We start from the raw sequence: 15,641 nt of genomic DNA, 5'->3' as shown, positions 1-15,641 counted from the left end.
TGACCAGACAGATTTGAACCCTCTATGTGGTTTTCACAATGATGGCTATGCCAAACACTGTCCTCAATGTGACCACAGAGATGCATGCAGTCCCAGAAATATACACAGAACTTGGAAAGAGTTTGTTTGGTTTCTACTGATTCCATGGTTCAGAGTCAACCATGTCAGTGTGGGGAGTATAATTCAAAAGCTCAGAATACCAGCATGGGGCTGTTCTCACATTTTGGCTTTTCAGTTAAGAGTTTGTAGTCGGTTAAGCGTCCGACTTCAGCCAGGTCACGATCTCGCGGTCCGTGAGTTCGAGCCCCGCGTCAGGCTCTGGGCTGATGGCTCGGAGCCTGGAGCCTGTTTCCGATTCTGTGTCTCCCTCTCTCTCTGCCCCTCCCCCGTTCATGCTCTGTCTCTCTGTCCCAAAAATAAATAAAAAATGTTGAAAAAAATTAAAAAAAAAAAGAGTTTGTGAGCTTGGTCACAATAATCTTCGTGCTTCAATCTCTCCATCTGAACAGTGCCCTCAGAAAGTACAGCACAACAGTTGTCATGAGGGTGGGATGATTAATGCAAGTAAAGCCTGTGGTGTTAAAGCTCAGGAAGTTTAATCAGAAAGGAAATAACTTGTCTGATATCTCACAACCTAACAAAACTGAGAGCTGCATTCAAATACTGGGGTCCAAGCTCCCAGGGCAGTGTTTTTTCCATGACACAGCTGCTTTTTCTAAAAATAATCACTTTATCTTAAAGAAGACACAGTTTTTAAGTTGTCAGATAAAGTTCTCAAAAATGACATTGGTGACTGCCTGAGTACACAGTAAGTGGCCATTTCCCAAATTAATGTGCACGATGCTTCCAGAATGTATCAGTTGCTTGACCCAGGATCAGCAGACATCTGATCAAACATGATGAAAACAATGTGCCCTGGGAAAAGACGCATCATCTACATAACATATTGGTGTTGTCAAATGTGTGAAACCGTATCATCTTCTATGGTTGATTCCTTCTAAATGTGAGTCCTCAAACTAAGACTGTTGCCAAGTCATCTAAATGACCATAGTGTAGCCTTTGAAGAGAGCTCTGGATGAAGAGTCAGGAGATCTGAGTCAAGCATTACATCAAAACAACATTAATAGAGACTTGTTATTTTTTAAAGCTGGAACTCTACATAAAAATTATGCAATTAGCTACATATATAATTCTTATTTCACTTTTCATCTCAACACACTATCTACTGTTGTGTGTGAAAGGCTGGATACTCAATGGATATTTAAAAAAAACAGGAAACACACACATATACACAAAAAAATACTATTTTCCCAAGTTCTTACATCTGCAGAGGGTAAAAAGTTGAGTGAAAGCATATGGCTGACATTTCTGTAAAACTATAAGTGGGGGTAACAGCAAACATTTAAAAGAAAATGTGCATTGTGGTCCATAAACACGTCCATGCACGTTCTTCTCAGCTGTTTTGGAAAGCTAATTATATGAATAGAAGCAGCATGTGCCCAAATATATTGAGCTCAATACACCCTTAAGGAGAAAAGGAGCATGAAGGCGTGTTCAAACAAAAGTAGAGGGCCCCACAGGCAAGAGGCATGGAAATCCCCTCTCTCCATCCTAACAAGAAAAAGCCTGAAGAGACTGAACAATCCACAACTCTTCTGAAATTTATGAGAGCGAAAAACACAAGACAAACCTTGGCCCCCAAGAGACAGAAAAGTTACTAAGGGGAGTCAAGTTTACTGGAGCAGAGTCTCTCAAGAAGAACACACTTTTTTCTCAAGCTCTCATGGAACCTTCACCAATAGAGACCACACGCTGGGCCATGAAAACCCAACTCGAATTGAAAAGAGTAGAAATCTTACCATGTATGCTCTCACACCTCTGTGAAATTAAATTAGAAATCCACAGCAAAGAGAATTATTGGAAAAATCCAAATATATCTGGAGATTTCATCATACACTTCTGAATAATACAGTGGTCAAAGAAGTTTCAAGAGAAACTGAAAAGTATTTTTTTCAATGAAGTGAAGATATAATTTGATGAGAAATTGTGGACATCAGTGGTTGGGGGAAATTTACAGTCCTGAATGCCATGTGTTAGAAAACAAGAAAGACATAAAGTGAATAATTTAAGCTTCCACCTTAGAAAACAAAGCAAGGAACAGTAATGTAATATAAAAAGAAGCAGGAGGAAAAAATATTGCAGATAAGACTGAAATAGAAAATAGGATATTATGAGAGAAAACAAAAGCAAGACAAAAGCTGGTTCTTTGTAATTGTCAGTAAAATGGTTAAAGCTCTAGCCTGACTAACCATGAAGAAAATAGAGAAAACATGTTAGCATCAGTTGAAAAAGGAGTCATCACTACAGATCTTATGGACATTGAAAGAATTCTGAAGTAATACTTGGAACAACTCTGATATAGCTTAAACTAAAGAGGCTATTTCCTTCAAAGACACAAACTACCAAAACCCACACAAGAGGAATATATCATCTGAATAGATGTGTATCAAAGAAATTGAGTCAGTGAAAGAAAAATATGTGATTTCACTCACATGTGGAATTTAAGAAAAAAACAGATGAAAACGTGGGAATCAGGGGTTTAGAAAGAAAGTGAGAGAAACCACAGGAAAATCTTAAGGATAGAGAACAGTGTTGCTGGAGGGAGGTGGGTGGACAGGTATTAAGGAAAGAAATTGTGATGATTCCTGGGTGTTGTATGTAAGTGATGAATCACTGAATTCTGCCTCGAAACTAATTTTGCACTGCATATTAACGAACCAAAATAATAAAAAATTAAAACTACATACAAAAAAGAAAACGTTGATTAATTTAAAAATAATGTATAAAGGAAGTGCCAGCCTCAGAAGGTTTCACTGGTGACGTCTAACAAATCTTATAAAGCAAAACACAGTCTTCCTGTATCATCCAGCAATGTTATCGCTCGGTATTTACCCAGTTGAGTTGAAAGATTGTGTTCACACAAAATCTTACCCAGGAGTGCTTATATCAGCTTTATGTATGATCAATACTAGAGGCAACCACACTGTCCTTCAATAGGCGAAAGGATAACCAACTTTCAATACATCCAATGAAATATTCTGTAACAAAATAATTGAGCTATCAAGCCCCCAAAAAGACATGGATAAATGTTAACTGGATACATATCAGTGAAAGAAGTCAGCCTGAAAAAGCCACACGGTCTATGCTTCCAACTATACACCTAGAAGAAAAGAGAATGCACGTCAACACCTAGTTGGTGCTGCTGAAGAATAATTCAGGGACTCTTCCTTTATATGAACATGGGTCAGAGTATATGGAGGCTTTTGTTACCTGCATGGGCTTCCTTGAAGTGTGCAGTATGAGAACGTTCTGAAAATGTAGACATTGGTCATTGTGCAGTGTCAGTGGCACATATCTCCTGGAAAAACCCACATCTCTCTCCCTCTCTCTGTATTTCAATATGTCTGTCTCTTTCAGAGTGACGCTCTCTCTGTCTCTGGGTCTCTCAAGAAAAAACACACACACATACACACTCACAATCACGCGACATACACACACATACAGAACCATCCCAAGACTCATGCACACAAAATCACACAGCACACAAGCAATACATTATCTTTCGCATACTGTAGAAACATGGACATAGTTTTTCACCTGGGACGTCGGTCTTTCCCCTGCCACCCTCAAGCACCAGTCCCCCCAGGACTCTGGAATCAGGGTAGCTCTCCAGACTGAAGACAAGAATACCCCACAAACATCACCACCCAAACATATTCTTCAGCAACAGTTTCCAGGATACACAACTTTTTCCCGTGCTCCTACGGCCACACGAATATTAGGAAAGAAAACACCATCAGGGTGAGATCATGATATACAGTATTTGCCCCACTCTTCAGTTCTCTTGGTGACTTTAGGATATAAGATAGGACACAGTGGGTGAGTCAAAGACCACAAAAGCAAATGAATAGGATGCCTGTCAGAAGTTGTTTTTCCTGGGGATGTGTCTCTCAAGACCATTTAGGATGGTGACTACAAAACTCTTCACACAAGCAGAAAAAATCGCTGCTGATGAAAAAGATTCGATGACACTGTTTTTGACCAGGTTTTGCACTGCCAGTGGTAAATGTCCCCTGACCAAAGTTACAGTTGGCAAGAGACAACCACTCACCACTCTCCGTACCAGGGAAACTAACAATATTGTCTAAAATGTACACTGTCATATTGACAACAGAAGTTGATTGGAAAGACTCTAAGAAAGCACTTGTGTTCCTGAAGACAGGGAAGCTCACCTCAGCAACAGCCTGGTACCTTCTTACATGAACGACATGCATCTTTTCCCTCTTAGGGACACCTAGAAGGACAGAGAATGTATGGCAGTACATTGTTGGTGCTGCTCAAGAATAACTCAGGGATTCTTCCTTGATACGATCATGGGGCAGAGCATACAGAGGCTTTGGTTACCAGCATGGACTGAATGTTCCTGCTGAGTCTCGCTCGGCAGTATTCTTGGAAGTGTGCAGTATGAGTTTTGTTGACAGTAGACATTGGCCATTGTGCAGTGTCAGTGTCACGTGTTTCCTGGGGAAACACACATCTCTCTCTCTCTCTCTCTCTCACCTCTCTCTCTCTCATGAGTGTGTCTCGTTCTCTTTGTTTTTCCCTCTCCCTTAGTTTCTGCCTCTCTCAAACACACACGCATGTGGGCACGTACACACACACCAACACACTGTGAATACATTGTCTTCTCACACTGTAAACATAGACTTAAGTTTTCCCCTGGGAAATCTGTCTTTTCTCCACACCCTCAAGCCTCTGTCCTACAAAGAACATGGAGTCAGGGTAGCTCAACAGACTGATGCCAGCAAGAATGCCCGATCTTCCTGACCATATAATTTCATCAGTTGGTTAAGTGTCCCAGTCTTTATTTGGGCCCAGGTCATGATCTCAAGGTTTCTGGAATCAAATCTCTGACTGTGATTCTACACTGCTCCCTCAATAAATGAATAACCTTTAAAAGTTATCCAACACAGAATGTAAACTGATGCAGTCACTATGAAAAAACAATATGGACGTTCTTCAAGACATTTAAAAAAGAACTACAATTTGATTCAGCAATCCCACTTTGGCTAACACATCCAAAATATTGAAATATGGTCTTCCATATGATATCTGCACTTCCTTGTTCTGCATTCGCAAAAGCTGAGATATCGAAACAACTGAAGGTCCATTGATGAAAAAATGCACAAAGACGATGTGGTCTGTCCATACAATGGGAGACTATTCAGGCTTAAAAAGAAAGGAAATCCTGTCATTTGTGACAACACCAAACATATCACACACACACACAAAACAACAACATACTGCAAGTACCTTACACATTCAAACCTCGTATGTACAACACTTTTATACTGCTTACAAATCACATGGACACACATCCCATGTGTAAACGGCACACACAGTTTAAATATAACATACCCAAAACATCACATACACAAAGTATCCATCACAAAGTCCAAACACCTTACACACATCACACTACCTATACAGCATATGTATTCCACACATACTTCACATACATCATGCACAGAAATGTATACCCCATGCATACACCAGAGACATGCTGTTTATAAACCACATACACATGCCTTTTCCATACACCACACACCTAACAAACACAACACCCTTATGCTCCACATATACCACATTTCTGAACTACCCACATGCACACACACACACAGCACAGAGACCACAAATACAAAATCCACATAATCACTCATGTTACATGTGTGTCACATGTCACAGCCAGAACATATACACAATTATATAGCATGCCAGCAAACACACCACACCTTCACCACACAAGAACTACACAGAAACACACATTTATTACTGACATGCCACATATGTACCACAAATACATGCCACACATATATTACATATGGACATAGAACACACATGCCACCAACTTATACTTTACTCACTCACTGGATACACACCACACAGAATACACATACCACACAGATCACACACACACACCAAACATACATAAACCAACAACCATACATATAACAATCCCACACACAGTGAACATCACACACAGCGCATTTGCTACACACACTCACAGACACATCAAACACTATTCATCCACCACCTGTATCATACACACATACACACACACACATCAAACACACACCAACCTCACATCTCTCAAACAAAAACACAATGCAAATATTACACACAAACACACACATTGCACATACCACACCTATGGCACACAAACATGTCACAAACACAACACACAAAAAACCCACTGACACAACCCATACACTATAGAGGGCACACACATGCCAAATATACACCTTGTACACACATAATATAAATCATTATTTCATGTCACACATACCACACACACCCTTCATGCATCCCACTTAGAAAGCATAATTCACAAATACACCATGTGCACACACAGAAATATAACATGTACACCACACACCACGCAGATAACAGTGTCACCAAACATCACACATATGCTGTAAACACACATACACACACACACACACCACACATGTGCCTCACATGCAACACACCACACATACCACACCAACAAACACACCACACATTCACTGCATATGCTCCCCACATGCCCCACATTTATTACAGACACACCCCACATCCACCACACATTCATTAAGCATGTATTACATAAACACATATGGCACACACAGTGCTACAATGCTCATACCACTCACATGCACCAGAAACATGCACATGCACACACACACACACACACACAAATGGAGAACACATATGCTGACTTGTACTGCACACCCCACACACTGAACACGTAATACACACACAGCAGACACTAACCACATATATGCAAAACACATACATAATCTACACCACAGAGACCACATATACTCGCGAACATGCCACAAACACCACTCACACACTACACAAATATCACACGCACATCACACACATAACAACCACCAACCACTTATTCCAAACACATGCGTAGCACACACACTCCACACTAATACATCACCCACACCATACCTATACCACCAGACTGCACACTGACCACACACATGTTACACAAAGAACACACGCATAAATCAAACTGACTTACACCACCATACAGCATAGATATACCACATACACCTCATGCATATATCCTCATGGATACATGCCAAATAAATCCCATGGACACACAACATATCTATCACAATTTCACTGCACACACACCACACACATTTCACATTCACCACAAATGGAGAACACAATATTCACAAATACACAATGCACACCCAATACACCAAAAACGTATCACTCACACCCTAACTTACTCCACACAAATACCTTTCCCATACACACATATACCACACACAAACACATAGTCCAGACATTCACAGCTCATACACTATGCACACACCAGAGAAACACAACACGTATACCTTACACACAGACCACACACAAAACACCCATGCCACATATACACCATGCACGCACAACACATATGACACACAAACAAACCAGGCATATGCAAAAAGCTACATGTAAAACACACACACAAGACACATACACTGCATGGATATCACACACATAAACTCCACATGAACACCACATGCACCCCACACATATACCAACACATGCAATGCCCCTCATATATTACACATTTGCCCCCACACCCCACACATATGACACACATTACACATATGCTACAGATACACCACATATCCGCCACACAAACAAGGCATGTATTAGATAAATATATATGACATACACTGAAGAGATACACCACACATACACCACAGGCACCACTCACTCACCACATGCACCACTAATACCACACAAAAACACACATACACCAATCAGTATCATGTATATACTACACACATGTACACAGACACTACCCACAACACACAACTTCAAACACGGCACACATATCACACATATGATACATATATGCACATGCATGACACGTGTACCACAAAATAACCACACATGTCCCCCCTCCTCACAAAGACCACACATACAACCTCTGCAGCAAAAACACCAGAGACACACAACATAGATTCTCACACCCACAGAAACCACAGAAACACCACTCACAGAACACATATACCACACTCACAGAAACAAAACACTTAAGCCAAACATCAAACACACTACACACATGCCAAACACACACCACATGAACACCACACATATCCCCCTACACAATACGCATGACACACGTGCATTACACACACACCAAACAATACACATGCAACACGGACATATGCCACACATACACCATAGATATACCTCCCACACACCCAACATGTACCACACCCAGGCCAACTATACACCGTACACATGTCCACCACAATTTCACACCAGTCACACCACATACCTCATAGGTACCACAGTAGAAGATATATATTTCACTAACACACCTTGCACACACAATTTCATGGCACCTATATCACACAGATACTGTAGTGTCACCACACCTTAACTATGTACCACAAACACACATACGACACATATGCCAATCACTGCCACCCATAACACACACACACATAGACACACTGCACAGACCACACTTACCGCACATATACTCCACATATATACCAAACTCACAACTCATATATACCACACACGGTTCACCTACACCACATAATACCCAACATATAGCCAACACTCACTAAGATCTACTTGCACACCACAGTCCCAACACAGATATACAAAACATGCAAAATACACACAAAGCACAACCCTTGCACACACACTGCACATATTCAACACACAAACACATTGACACACCACACTCAAATACACCACACACATGCCACTCACAGGAATACATACATCACACATACGCACACCACACCTTCACAAATATACCACATGTATACCTCACACACGCTCAGCACATACACATCACATGCAACACATGTTCCATACACCCTCGCCAGACTCCACTTATTTTCCATACCTACACCACACAGAGAAAACACATGCACCATGCACACAAAACACACACCACTCACACCTCACACACCAAAGTTACATATCAATACATGCACACCCTATATACTCTGCACCACCACACACATTGACACATTGACACCACACACATAACCTGTACATCACAATTTCACCATATACTATATATACCTCACATGCAACATATATTCAACACTCATATTTCACAAATACCACACATAAGACACCCAACCTACACACCACAACACGTATTCACCACAATATCACAGCACCCACATTACACACACATATACCACACACACACACCACATACACCAATTATTATGACACATATAACAATGTATACACACAGTATGCATATGCCATACACTGCATGTACAGCATTACCACTCATGGCATTCATGTACAAACACTATGCACAGAACACATAGGCCACACACACTCTCTATACACCACACACATAAACAGTATTATGTGTCACACAATAACCACCCATATGGCACAAACTCACGACCCATACATCACATTCACACCACAGGTATACTACATACAGAAACATCACACATGACACACACACAGAACAAACATGCATACACACACCAGAAAAACCTTACAGATATAACATGCATATGCCACACATAGACAACACACACCACTCACACACACCACACAGAAGCACACTTTATGCACAGGCTGAGCACACACTGTGCACACACAATAATAAATTACACATACACTACAAGTATACCACACACACAGCAGATGCACACCAACACACACCACACACACATTGCATATACTACAGACACACCACACATGCGTACATGCACACATACATCAGAAACTACAACCACACATATATCACACATGTGACACACAAGGCAAATATACCCACAAACAATTCACATACCACGCAATATACACACCATAGTACACTATACACAAAATACACATATGTCACACAAACACCACACATATTGCACACACATCTGACATACACCACACACATGACATGCATATGGTACTCACATACACCACTCCCTCAATGTTGCAGGGAGTATGGCCGGAGTCACAAAAGATGAGTCTGCAAAGTGCAGTTAAGTGAAGGTCCTCATACTGGAGTCGGAATGAGGCTCGACACCAGAATGAAGCTTCTTTTTATTAGGATAATTGCTAAAGACTATGTGCATAAAGTCAGCTAAGCAAGTGTGTTAATCTAATGGTTTAGCTTTTCAAGGTTGAATTTTGAGTGAATTGGTTTCTATAACACTAGGAAGGGTCAGGTGTGAAGGAGGATCTGGCCCTGGACAATGTTAATGGCTCTAGGTGTCCCTTATGAGCCAAGCCGCAGCTGTGTCTAGCTGTGTAAACATGGCCTAAGTTCTTGCACCTTCTCCAGCCCTTACTTTTTGAAGCCTTTTCCTTTGATGCTTCTCTCCTGCATCTCCCACACCTCAACACATGAAAACACATAACTCCACACTCTCCACACACTCAAATATCACACATACCACACACACACACACGCAAATCCTTATAGATAAAATACACATATGCCACACACATACAACAGTACTCACATACACCACACAGAAGCACACTTTATGCACAGGCTGAACACACTATGCATACACAACACATACATTACACATACACAAGTACACCACACACATGGCAGACCAACATACACCAAACACACATTGCATATACCACAGACACACCACAATGCATACATGCACACATACATCAGAAACAACAGCCACACATATACCACACAGGTGACGCACAAACCAAATATACCACAAACAGTTCACATACACTACTCAACATACACACCACAGTACACAAAATACATATATGTCATACAAACACCACACATAGGACATGCGTATAGTACTCACACACACAACTCCCTCAACACACAAAAACACATAACCACACTCCCCCCACACACATGCCACACACATACCACACACAACACACATACCACCACATACACCTCATGCAAACAGTTCAAACATGCATTGTATATACCACACAAAAAACACATACAACAAACTCCTACCTCACACCAAACACACACCACAAGCACCATGCCCACACCACATATAAACCAAAAGCACCCAGCATAAAACTCACACACAACAGACATACACTAACAGACTAAACGTGCACCACAAACACACCCCATAATACCAAACACACACCACACAAACAGCACAGGTGTAACACAGATTTGCACCCCACATGCACAATGCTTAAACCACTCACAGCACACATATAACCCACACATGAAAATATACACTACACACACACATGTCTCACAATTATAATGCACTCATGAACGCATGCCACAACACACTGCACATAAATCACACCTAATCCACACATACATAAAACATATATCTCACACAAAAACACCAGACGCACCACACAACTACCACCTATATGCCATACACACCAATGCCCACACATTGAAAAATCTACAGATATAATACACATTCCACACATATACCAAAAACATACCATACACAGAAACTTGACACACTTATTGCAAACACATACATGTGAACCACCCATATAACAGACACCACACATACACTCACACCACACACATCAAACACATACCACATATAAGCCTCAACATGGGCACACACACCACACATACACCAACCATACAAATATCACACATGACACTCAAACTAAACGTGCTACAAACAGCAAACATAGACCACACACAGCACAGGTACCACATACAGAGTCCATCTAACCCAGACATCATATTGTACCACACAAACTGCACCAACAACACACATGTAACACATACAGATATATGCCACACATGTACCATAGTTACACCACAAACACACATCACATTTATAACAAACCACATGCTAAATATATACCACACAAAACATATTCAACATAATTTCACCACACACACACCGCACAAACACACATACACCATATCTAGTCCATACATATACAACACATATACCCCACACATGTTTACTACACTTCTGCCACACACAGAAACCACACACACCAAAAATGACAGATACAGCTCACACACTACCCCCATACACCACACACATTCCACACATCGAAAACACATTATATGTACACAACACATACACCACTCTTGATGCTGCACATATACCTCACTCACACACATCAAACAAATATCACACACACACAGCCCTCATATCCCACATGCACATACCACACAAAAGAAATACAATATGCCCATATATCCTGCAAGCACAGTCAGATACATGACACATACACTACACCCACCACACAGGTATAAAACACAGATGCCACAAACTCCACACATACTTCATGCACACCCCACATATACCAATGTACACATACTCCCACACATCACAGACTAACACACATATACTGCACACACAGAGATAACCCAAATTCACTGCACTTATCCCACACCTATAACACATAAACACACACCAAATATGTACCATTTACACCACAAGACACTTCACAGCCCACACAAACAGCACTTTCACTCCATCCCACCACCCATATGCTGCATACCATCACAAACATGTTACACACGTCGCAAATAAAACACACAAACACTGCACAAAGATCACACCTATACCACTCCATGCATATAAGCTACACATAAAATACAGGTACAAAACATCCACACCACCATGTCCTGCACATAAAAGACATACACAGCATATCACACAAAGCACATGCTAAAGAAATACAAAAAACACATAAACTACATGTGCATGATACATACCTCGCACTGCATACACACCACAAATACACCCCATGCACACCACACACACCACAGACTCTCCATAGGTACCATACACACACACCCTACACATGCACTGCCCAAAACATACATATGTCACACAGAAACACACATACACAACACCCACACCAGGCATATACCTCACATATACACCACACACACACACACACACACTCCATACATACATGCCACACGCACCTCACCTATCAGACATCACATATACACCACACATGTAGTACATACACTCTCACTCAAACATACCACACATAAAGCACATGAACAAGCATATCATACATATACCAGAAAGCCACCTATATACACCACAAACATACTCCACAATATACCACACACTCCCCAATCATAGAACATACACACCGGAAATAGAGCACACATAACACATAGACAACAAACATACCACAAACATGCCAAACATTCACAAAATATGTAACATATGAACACCACCTATACACACTAAATGCACACCACATATATATTATACATACTTCACACCAGCAATTATGCATCACAAAGATCAACACCACACATAACCACACACAATACATATGACACACACATATATCACATATTCACCCATGTACCACACATACAACATGCATGCCACACAAATACCACACAAACACATACTACACACAGAGAACAAACACACCAGGGATATACCATCATCACAACTCATATACCATACATACCACCTACGTGAACACACAGAAACCACCTACATACCACTGACCACACCGCATACACTTCACACACACCACACAAATACCATAACCACACACACACACACAACAGAGATAACACACATATACATGCAAAACACACCAAAGCACTTATATCACAACCACTCCAATCAGATACCACACATACCGCACACCTATCTAATAAATCCTACCAAACACCACATATACACCAGAGATATCACACAGACACACCACACATGTCACAAAATAACCAGACATACAGAATACTCGCAGTATTACAGCACATACAGTATCCTTAACACACATACCACACACTGCACATGTCATACATATACCTCGACACACCACACACAGCAAATATACACCAGAGTTCTATTTCACACATACACATTCCACACACACACACACACACACACACACACACAACACCAAAAAGACCCTTACCCATGCACATACCACACACACCCAAGTCTGCCTTCACACAACACACACCACAAACAGACCAATCATGCATGCTCCTTTAAAATTTTTTTTTCAACGTTTTTTATTTATTTTTGGGACAGAGAGAGACAGAGCATGAACGGGGGAGGGGCAGAGAGAGGGAGACACAGAATCGGAAACAGGCTCCAGGCTCCTAGCCATCAGCCCAGAGCCCGACGCGGGGCTCGAACTCACGGACCGCAAGATCGTGACCTGGCTGAAGTCGGACGCTTAACCGACTGCGCCACCCAAGCGCCCCATGCATGCTCCTTTTATACAACACACCACACATATGCCACACACACAGTACATATCACATCCTCACCACACATACCACACACATATACCACATACATACACACTTCACACACCTCAAATACAACTTATTTATATGATGCACAGATATCACAAACCCACCACACATTCACACCACAATATCCACGTACTTACTCACACACACATACACACCACACAATAACCACGTATTTACGTGGATCCATGTCCATACACTACACGTGCAAACACTCACAATGCACGCAGACACACCATACATACAACACAAACACACCAACACTATTACACACACACAAACACATTCCATAGATATACCACACTTTCAACACATACCACACACACACACACACACAGCATACATATACCCCCCCACACACACACCTGAAGTACCAAAGACACCCCACACAGTACCTATATAACCCATGTATACCACACATAAGCACTCATTCCAAATACTGACATATACCACAGTCACATCACACCACACTCCTCAAACATATACTGCAAAAACACGCCCACACTGCACTGAAAGCATATGCACAATACATACACCACACACAACTGCATGTACCACACTTCCATGAGAAAAATATGCCACACACATCTACCACATGCAAATCAACACACAACACATACAGCACTGCCACACCACCCATATACCACACATACAACCCATATAGCACACACACCACCCATATATCATTCATAGACCACACCTAGAATACACATACACTCACACACAACACATACATGACACATGCACTACACAACCCCAACCCAGAAAGGAACAATACACACAACACAACCCATGCTCAACAAATGCACCACACACACACCACTTACACACACATCAGAAGCACAACATGTACAACATACACACTACAGAGAACGTACATATTCAACACAACACAACACAAAGCAGAAAAGCCAGAAACAACCCCTCAAAACACAAGTAAAATACTTACCATGGAGATAACCACCATTATCATGCATATCATGCCTCACTCAAGGTACACACATACCAACACCACACAAACACCACTCACACACCACACATATGCAACACTCACACAGATGATACATGCACCAAACACAACTTAGCTACACTATTCAGACACAACATATGTATCACACACATGCACTCCACACACACAAAACTTATGATGCACACATCACATATATGTGACACACACAGGCTGAACCTCCACACCACGTAATAGTGCACATCCAAAACACACACACTCCACACACATTGCAAACACACATAGACAACACACATACAGCACATACAACAGATAAAACACACTCATAACACACATATAACACATCACGTACACCACACACGTTGCACACATAAG

Source organism: Neofelis nebulosa, chromosome 11 (genome assembly GCF_028018385.1).
Source record: "Neofelis nebulosa isolate mNeoNeb1 chromosome 11, mNeoNeb1.pri, whole genome shotgun sequence".
Classification (NCBI taxonomy): Eukaryota; Metazoa; Chordata; class Mammalia; order Carnivora; family Felidae; genus Neofelis; species Neofelis nebulosa.
Note: the sequence above shows the minus strand (reverse complement) of the source record.